The sequence below is a fragment of the Columba livia genome, chromosome 5 (assembly GCF_036013475.1).
Source record: "Columba livia isolate bColLiv1 breed racing homer chromosome 5, bColLiv1.pat.W.v2, whole genome shotgun sequence".
Taxonomy (NCBI): Eukaryota; Metazoa; Chordata; class Aves; order Columbiformes; family Columbidae; genus Columba; species Columba livia.
The window spans coordinates 5,402,030-5,408,346 of NC_088606.1; the positions used below are offsets into that span (position 1 = coordinate 5,402,030).

Here is a 6,317-nt window from a genome sequence, read left to right on the forward strand (position 1 = left end):
TTCACAGGGAGGAAAGTTATTTGGGAAAAAGCAGAGCTAATTTTTTCCCTGCCTCTGCCCACACACTTTGCCTTACACTGAGCAGACCCTTCTCAGAGGAACACCTCAAGAAACACTTCGCCTCCCAGGCTTCGCATGAACTTCTTATAAAAAAATCTGCGTTCCTTTGATAAATTGCTTACATTTAAGGTAATTAATATTTAATCATCAAAGCCAAAGAAACTGAGATTTTTTTCCAGCAGAAATGATACAGAGATGGACCTGATTACCTATCAGATGTAACATGCCTCATTAAAACAGCCCAGCTCCTGCAGGTCTCTCCTTCACTCTTGTAGTGTGAAACAAGACGAGGAAGAACTAAGGGCGGGGGGGAAACAGCAGGAAAATTCAGGCATTTTCCAAGTGAAATGACATTGCTTAGTTCATGGAGATAAATATTACCTGCTTGTTCCCATTTGCTTTCTCATGCCTCAGTTGCAAACCCTCGGTGCTGGAAAAATCCTCCCCACCCAGGCGAGGAAGCTGAGGGACAGGTAACCTGCTTATTAGCTGAGCTGGATGAGCCAGCAAGCAGGCAGGACTGCAGGCAATGCACGCACCACGGGCAGGAGGGTGCTGCCTTTCCCTTCCTCCATCCCCTTCTTTTTCCTCATCCCCATCCCCATCCCCATCCCCATCCTCATCCCCATCCTCATCTCCACCCCCATTCCCATTCCCATTTTCAACCCTGTCCCCATCCTCATCCTCATCCTCATCCTCATCCTCATCCTCATCCTCATCCTCATCCTCATCTTATTCCCATCTCCATTTTCATTCCCATTCATCTCCATGTCCATCCCCATCCCCATCCCGTCCTCTTCCCCATGGGGGAAAGACCCTCTCCTCCAGCAGCCAGAGTGAGATTGCAGGTTTTTTTTAGCAAAACTTGGTTTTTATCAGGTTTTTACCAGGAGGACAAGACTGGCTGATGTGCAGGGCTCAGCCAGACACCTGCCCTGTCTGTGAGACCCAGCACACAGGTGACAGTCCCACTCAGCCACTTCCCCCAGGAAAAACCACCCTGAAAGCAGAGTGTAGCATGGAAAGAGAGTGAAACCAACCCTGGGGACAAGCTGTTTGCAAAGCCACTGAGCATTCCTCCTCTTCCCTGCAATCATTAACTGATGTCCTTCTCTGCTAATAACTCATCGGGACACCAAAATAACAGCCTGCACCCTTCCTGTGGCATGGGGTGTGCTGGCTCCTTGACCAACATCCTTGTGCTGGAAAATGGTTGTGCTGTGTAGGGCCAGAAAATAATGGCCCAAAAAGCAAGTGAAAAAATGATATTTTGGGGGTACTTTGAAGGGCCAAATGTGGGTCTCAGGGGAGGAAATGCTGGCAGAAGCCCTGGCACCTCCTTCTGGGAGCAACATGGGTCTTGCTTGCAACTGACTGCCTGGGTGGAGGACTGAAAAACGGTGTCATGAGGACCCTCTGCAGGAAGCTGAGGTCAAGGGTGATGCTTTTGGGTGCTGGGGGTGCTTATGGGGTGCAGGTCCCCAGAGCACAGGGGTTTGCTTTGCCTCTTTGCTTTGTGCAAGGGGCAGGTGAGATGGAGGAGAGGGCTGGCTGCAAAGGGAAGGAAAGAGAGGAGGAGGAAATGAAAACTAATTAACTAATAAATGTGCTGGGTTGGCTCAGGGGCAGCAGGAGAGCAATCCAGAGGGCTGACTCACTCTGACTCAGTCTGCAAAGAGTGGGTTGAAATCTGGTACTGGCACATCTGCTGCCCAACCACATGAACGCGGAGCTGCCGGGGCCCAAGCATCCCCACAGAGACCCACCTTGTACAGGTACCGCTTGGCTTGCAGGAGAGAAATAATTTTCTCCAGGGAAATGGAAACAGATGGAACTCACATAGAATCACAGAACGGTCTGACTTGGAAAGGACCTTCCAAGCTCATCCAGTGCCACCCCTGCCATGAGCTGGGACATCTTCACCAGCTCAGGTTGCTCAGAGCCCCGTCCAGCCTGGCCTGGGATGTCTCCAGGGATGGTTCATCCACCACCTCTCTGGCCAACCTGGGCCAGGCTCTCACCACCCTCAGGGGCAACAATTTCTTCCTCAGGCCTGTCCTGAATCTCCATCCTTTAGTTTAAAACCATCATCCCTTGTCCTATTAGAACAGGCCCTGCTGAAAAGTCTGGCCCCAACTTTCTTATTGACCTCTTTTAAGTATGGAAAGGCTGCAATAAGGTCTCCTTGGATATTCTCTTCTCCATCTGAACACCCCAACTCTCTCAGCCTGTCCTCCCAGCAGAGCTGTTCCAGCCTCAGATCATTTCTGTGGCTCCTCTGGCCCCTCTCCAACAGGCCCATGTCTTTCCATGGAGCTGAACCTTTTGGATGCAGCTCCCTGTTTCCCTACTTTTACCTTAAAACTGAGAAGGCTGCAGGATAGGTGGGAAATCCCCCTGTACACATCCAAAGCCAGCATAGCAATGGGAGATGTTACCACAGTGCAATGATCCCGAGCACTAACCGCAAAGCCAGTAAGCCATGACAGTGACCAAAGGGCTGATGCTGAAGGATGGATTGAGCCCTACCTACCTCACCGAGCAGGGACCCCAGCGAGGAGGCAGTGCCAGTGCTGCCGGCTACGCCGCCCAGCATGTCGGTGCATGCCGACGGGGAGGCACAGCCTTCCCCTCCGCTCCTGCGTGCCCTGGCTTCGCCTCGTTCCTGCCTGATGACTGGGTGCTATTGCTTCACCCCACAGGCCATGGGGTGAAGGTCCCTCTTTCCTCCCATTCCCTGCTCCCTGAGGGGGTACAAGCAGAGGGGTGTGGGTTTAGATGCAGTCAGGAGCATCACTCGAGGCTGGGGGCTGTCACCTCTCTGTACCTCCATTTCTGGGGGGCTGTGACAGTGTTTCAGGGGAGACATAGCTCCTCAAGGAGGGGCACAGTTCCCATCTCCCCCTTCCAACACACCAGGGATTGGGCTCAGCCAACACTGTGCTGTTTGAGGCAGCTGAGTGAGGTGAGAGGAGTCCCACCCTTTGCACAGCCATTAAGAAAAAAAGCTCTGCAAAAAGTTCTGTAGACAAGTTGGTTTTTTCCCACCGCCAGAGGCTCTGGAACAAACTTACTTATTTTTTTAATTTTCTTTTCTTTTTTTTTTTTTTTAATTTGTTCTCTCTCTCTTTTTTTTTTTTTTCCCTTTTTTTAATATTTTCAACCAATGTGTTACTGAAGTCTCTTGCCTCCTGACAAAACCCAGGCTCCCTGCCAGCACATATTTTTGATAATTCATCCATTATTAAATGAAATCAAAGATGTGAGTTAAAAAACAAAGAAGACACATGACTGTCTGCACCCAAGAGAGGCTGTTTACAGCTGGGCTGGGAGTTTCTTTAACTGCAACAGGATCTCCTCAAGTAAAACCCACCCAAAATTCTTGCTCTGCTCCTCAAACTGCAAACATCTCTGGGTGGCCATGCCAAAACCTGGGGATCCTACGGTGTTTTCTTGACTGGATAAAGGCGATTCCCTCCTTGCTGTGGGCTGGGCTGATGGAAGCCCTAATTCGGAGGGGCTGCTGGATGAATATGTCCCATCCCTGCCAGCGGGCGCCTCGGGAAGAGCCTGCAACCCATGGCCAGAGACAACCCGACTGGCTCAGCCGGTCCTCTCCAAACCGGAGAGAGAGGCAAATCTGATGGAGAGGGAGGGGCACAGCAATTACAGCCTTTTCGCTTTAATAACCCTTGCTGCTTCCCCAAATCCGTATTTACATCCTTCTCGGCACAGAAGTAGTAATTAAAGTCTCTCCGCTCAGGTCTAAACAACAGCAGACCCTCCTGTTATGAAAAGCAGAGAGGCAAAGCTGAAAATAAACTTGATTCTTATGGCTGGAGAGGCTAAAACCCCTCTCTATAAGCTGGCCAATCAAGGAAGGCAGCAGGATTTAGGGCCACCTATTCATCCTCTGCCAGAGCATCAATACACTGCATTTATCTCCATGGGATGCCAGGGATGGAAAAACACTTGGAAAACATCTCCATGCTTCTGGTACCTTCTCACCCCACTTTTTTAGCTCTTTCCACCACCCATCATGGAGAAAATGGGTGTCGGGGTCTGTGGGCACCAGCTAGCGGGTAGAGCCACGGTGGTGCTGGGAGCTGCTTGGCGGCAGCCTGTGCCTTACCAGAGCCTTGCAGGTCCTCCTCTGGCTTTAAAGAAGCGATCAAAAAATTTGAGAAAATTAATTATTCACTAAGACTGCTAATTAAGTTGATTTCTTCTGCGAGGGCACGGAAGTAAATGAGCTGGAGAAGCTTTTAATTGTTTGAAAAGAGCCATCCTACAGGCGTTCCTCCCAAGCTGCTCTGCCTGTCGAGAGCACCCGGCTTCATGTTTCACCAGGTCCGGAGGAGTTTGCTGATATCAGTGCCAACCTCACACCTTGCAGATGCTTTCAAAGAAGCAAAGGTCAGCAGCAAGCCACAAAGGGCTCCTAAGCCCCTGCCCCCAAAGCACCTAGCACTGTGCTCCTTGAGGAGCAAGCAGGGGCTGCAGAATGCTCTGTGGGTGAAACCAATCCAGAAGAAATAGCACCTTTCTCATGCAGGTTATTTCTAGATGGCCCAAGAACCTAAGGAATATCTCATCCTGCCGTGGGGTCCAGCACAATGTGGCACTGTCTCCTGGTCAGGTCTGCACCGTGGGCATCCCCAGTCAGGAGTGGTCCCACCACCCATGCCATGCCTTGTCCTCTCACTCCCAACACCAATTCATTTCGATCCCGCTTTACCAGGACCTTCCCTTCCTGTCCTGTAGGGGTTGAAGGAGAAAAACGTTCCAGGATCTCACATGGCGGAGAACCAAAGGAGTTGTTTTAAAACAAATGGATTTGTCTCCAAGAATGGGGCAATGCTGCACCAGCCTGGCCTCCCCTGTGGAAATCAGTCCTGGCACAAACATGGTGGGCACATCCCGTCCACCCCAAACCTTCCCCCCATGGCAGCTGCCAGGATGGGAGAAATTCGGGACTCAGCGCAGGCAACAACCAGAGATCATGCAAAGAAAACTGAGGGAAAACCGAGTGGAACCAGCCAAATGGCATCATGCCGGGAACTTGGGGTTTTCCCAAAATAACACCGTCCTCAATGAGCATCCCTGGGGACCTGCACCATTCCTGGCACAGTTCTTGTACCAAAATGCCATGGTGAAGGAAAAGGTGGCCCCAAGGAGCATGGCTGCCAATGCTTGGCCGACCGTGTCCTCACCAGGGGAAGACAAAGCTTGGTAACACCACAATTTCTCTCTCCTCTGCTGAATTTCCAGCAGCTGGAAATCATTTAAAACCACTCGCAAGCCACAAGTAACACATGGACAGGCACTTCTCAGTCAATGCCGCAGCCCCACAGCTTAGCTGGGATCCAGCTAAGATGGCCCCTCCAGCACCAGGTCACCATCTGCACCACCTTTCCTTTCCCTTCCGCAGCTCAACGCCATTAAAAACAAACACTCGTTTTCCTACCTGGTGCTGGGAACATCTATGAGTCAGGTTCTTCCAGCAGATCCATGGTGAGCTTTGGGTGATCTCAGAAGAGCTGGAGGATAAAACCACCAAGAGAAAAACTCAGTGTCCCTGCAGATGTGGGACACTTCAAGGCAGGTTATTCCTGCGTGGCTGGTGAGACCCCATCCCGTGGGAGCCAGTGGGACCGTAGGGCTTTCCACGTCCTCCTGAGCTGGTGAGGCACCAGGATCCCTGGGAATCGTGCTCTGCTTCAAGGGACCTACCCTTTTTTGACTGGTGTCCAACCCTAAAATACATGTTCTTACCTGCTCAGTGGAAGATGGGGGAAGGCTTGAGCACCTTCCCGAGAAACACATGGGTCTCAGCAGCGTGTGGATCTTGCCTGGTTCCTCCTGCTCTTCAGCCAAGTGACGGTTAGGAAAAAAGGGGGACGCAAAGTTGCAACAAGCTGGAGAAAAGAGGCCAGCGGTGCGAATGCTCCCCGCAGCTGGTGTATACAGCTCTGCCGGTTGGTTAACAGTGGAGCTCTGATCAACAGGTACATTGATGTCAAGCTGGGACTTGTTCTCCTTGGCGAGGAAAGGGAACAGCAGAGATTACTAAGCAATGTAGGAATGTGGTTTGTTTAATATGAGCCATCAACACAGAAGAGTAAAATAATGACAGATGTGTAATCACATTTCCTGAGTCTAAAACCATGAGATAGAGAATTTAAACACCACTTTTCCCAAGATCAAGAAGAGGAGCCGTTTGGCTAAGAACTCATTTGGTTACTAATTTCCTCAGC

General features: G+C 50.8%; 1 protein-coding gene across 4 annotated transcripts in view; it reads right to left on the minus strand.

The window, feature by feature from the left end:
* FRMD6 (FERM domain containing 6) overlaps positions 1-6,059 on the minus strand; it is a 39,898-nt gene extending 33,839 nt beyond the window's left edge. The window contains exons 1-2 of one of the 4 annotated variants that reach the window (XM_065063204.1): positions 5,836-6,059; positions 5,528-5,600 (exon numbers count right to left, since the gene is read on the minus strand). The gene's annotated coding sequence lies outside the window, so the exon portion shown is untranslated. Of the gene's footprint in view, positions 1-5,527; positions 5,605-5,835 lie in introns of those variants that run through there. The other 3 variants (XM_065063201.1, XM_065063202.1, XM_065063203.1) reach the window with 3 other exon arrangements.
* Positions 6,060-6,317: the final 258 nt, after the last annotated feature.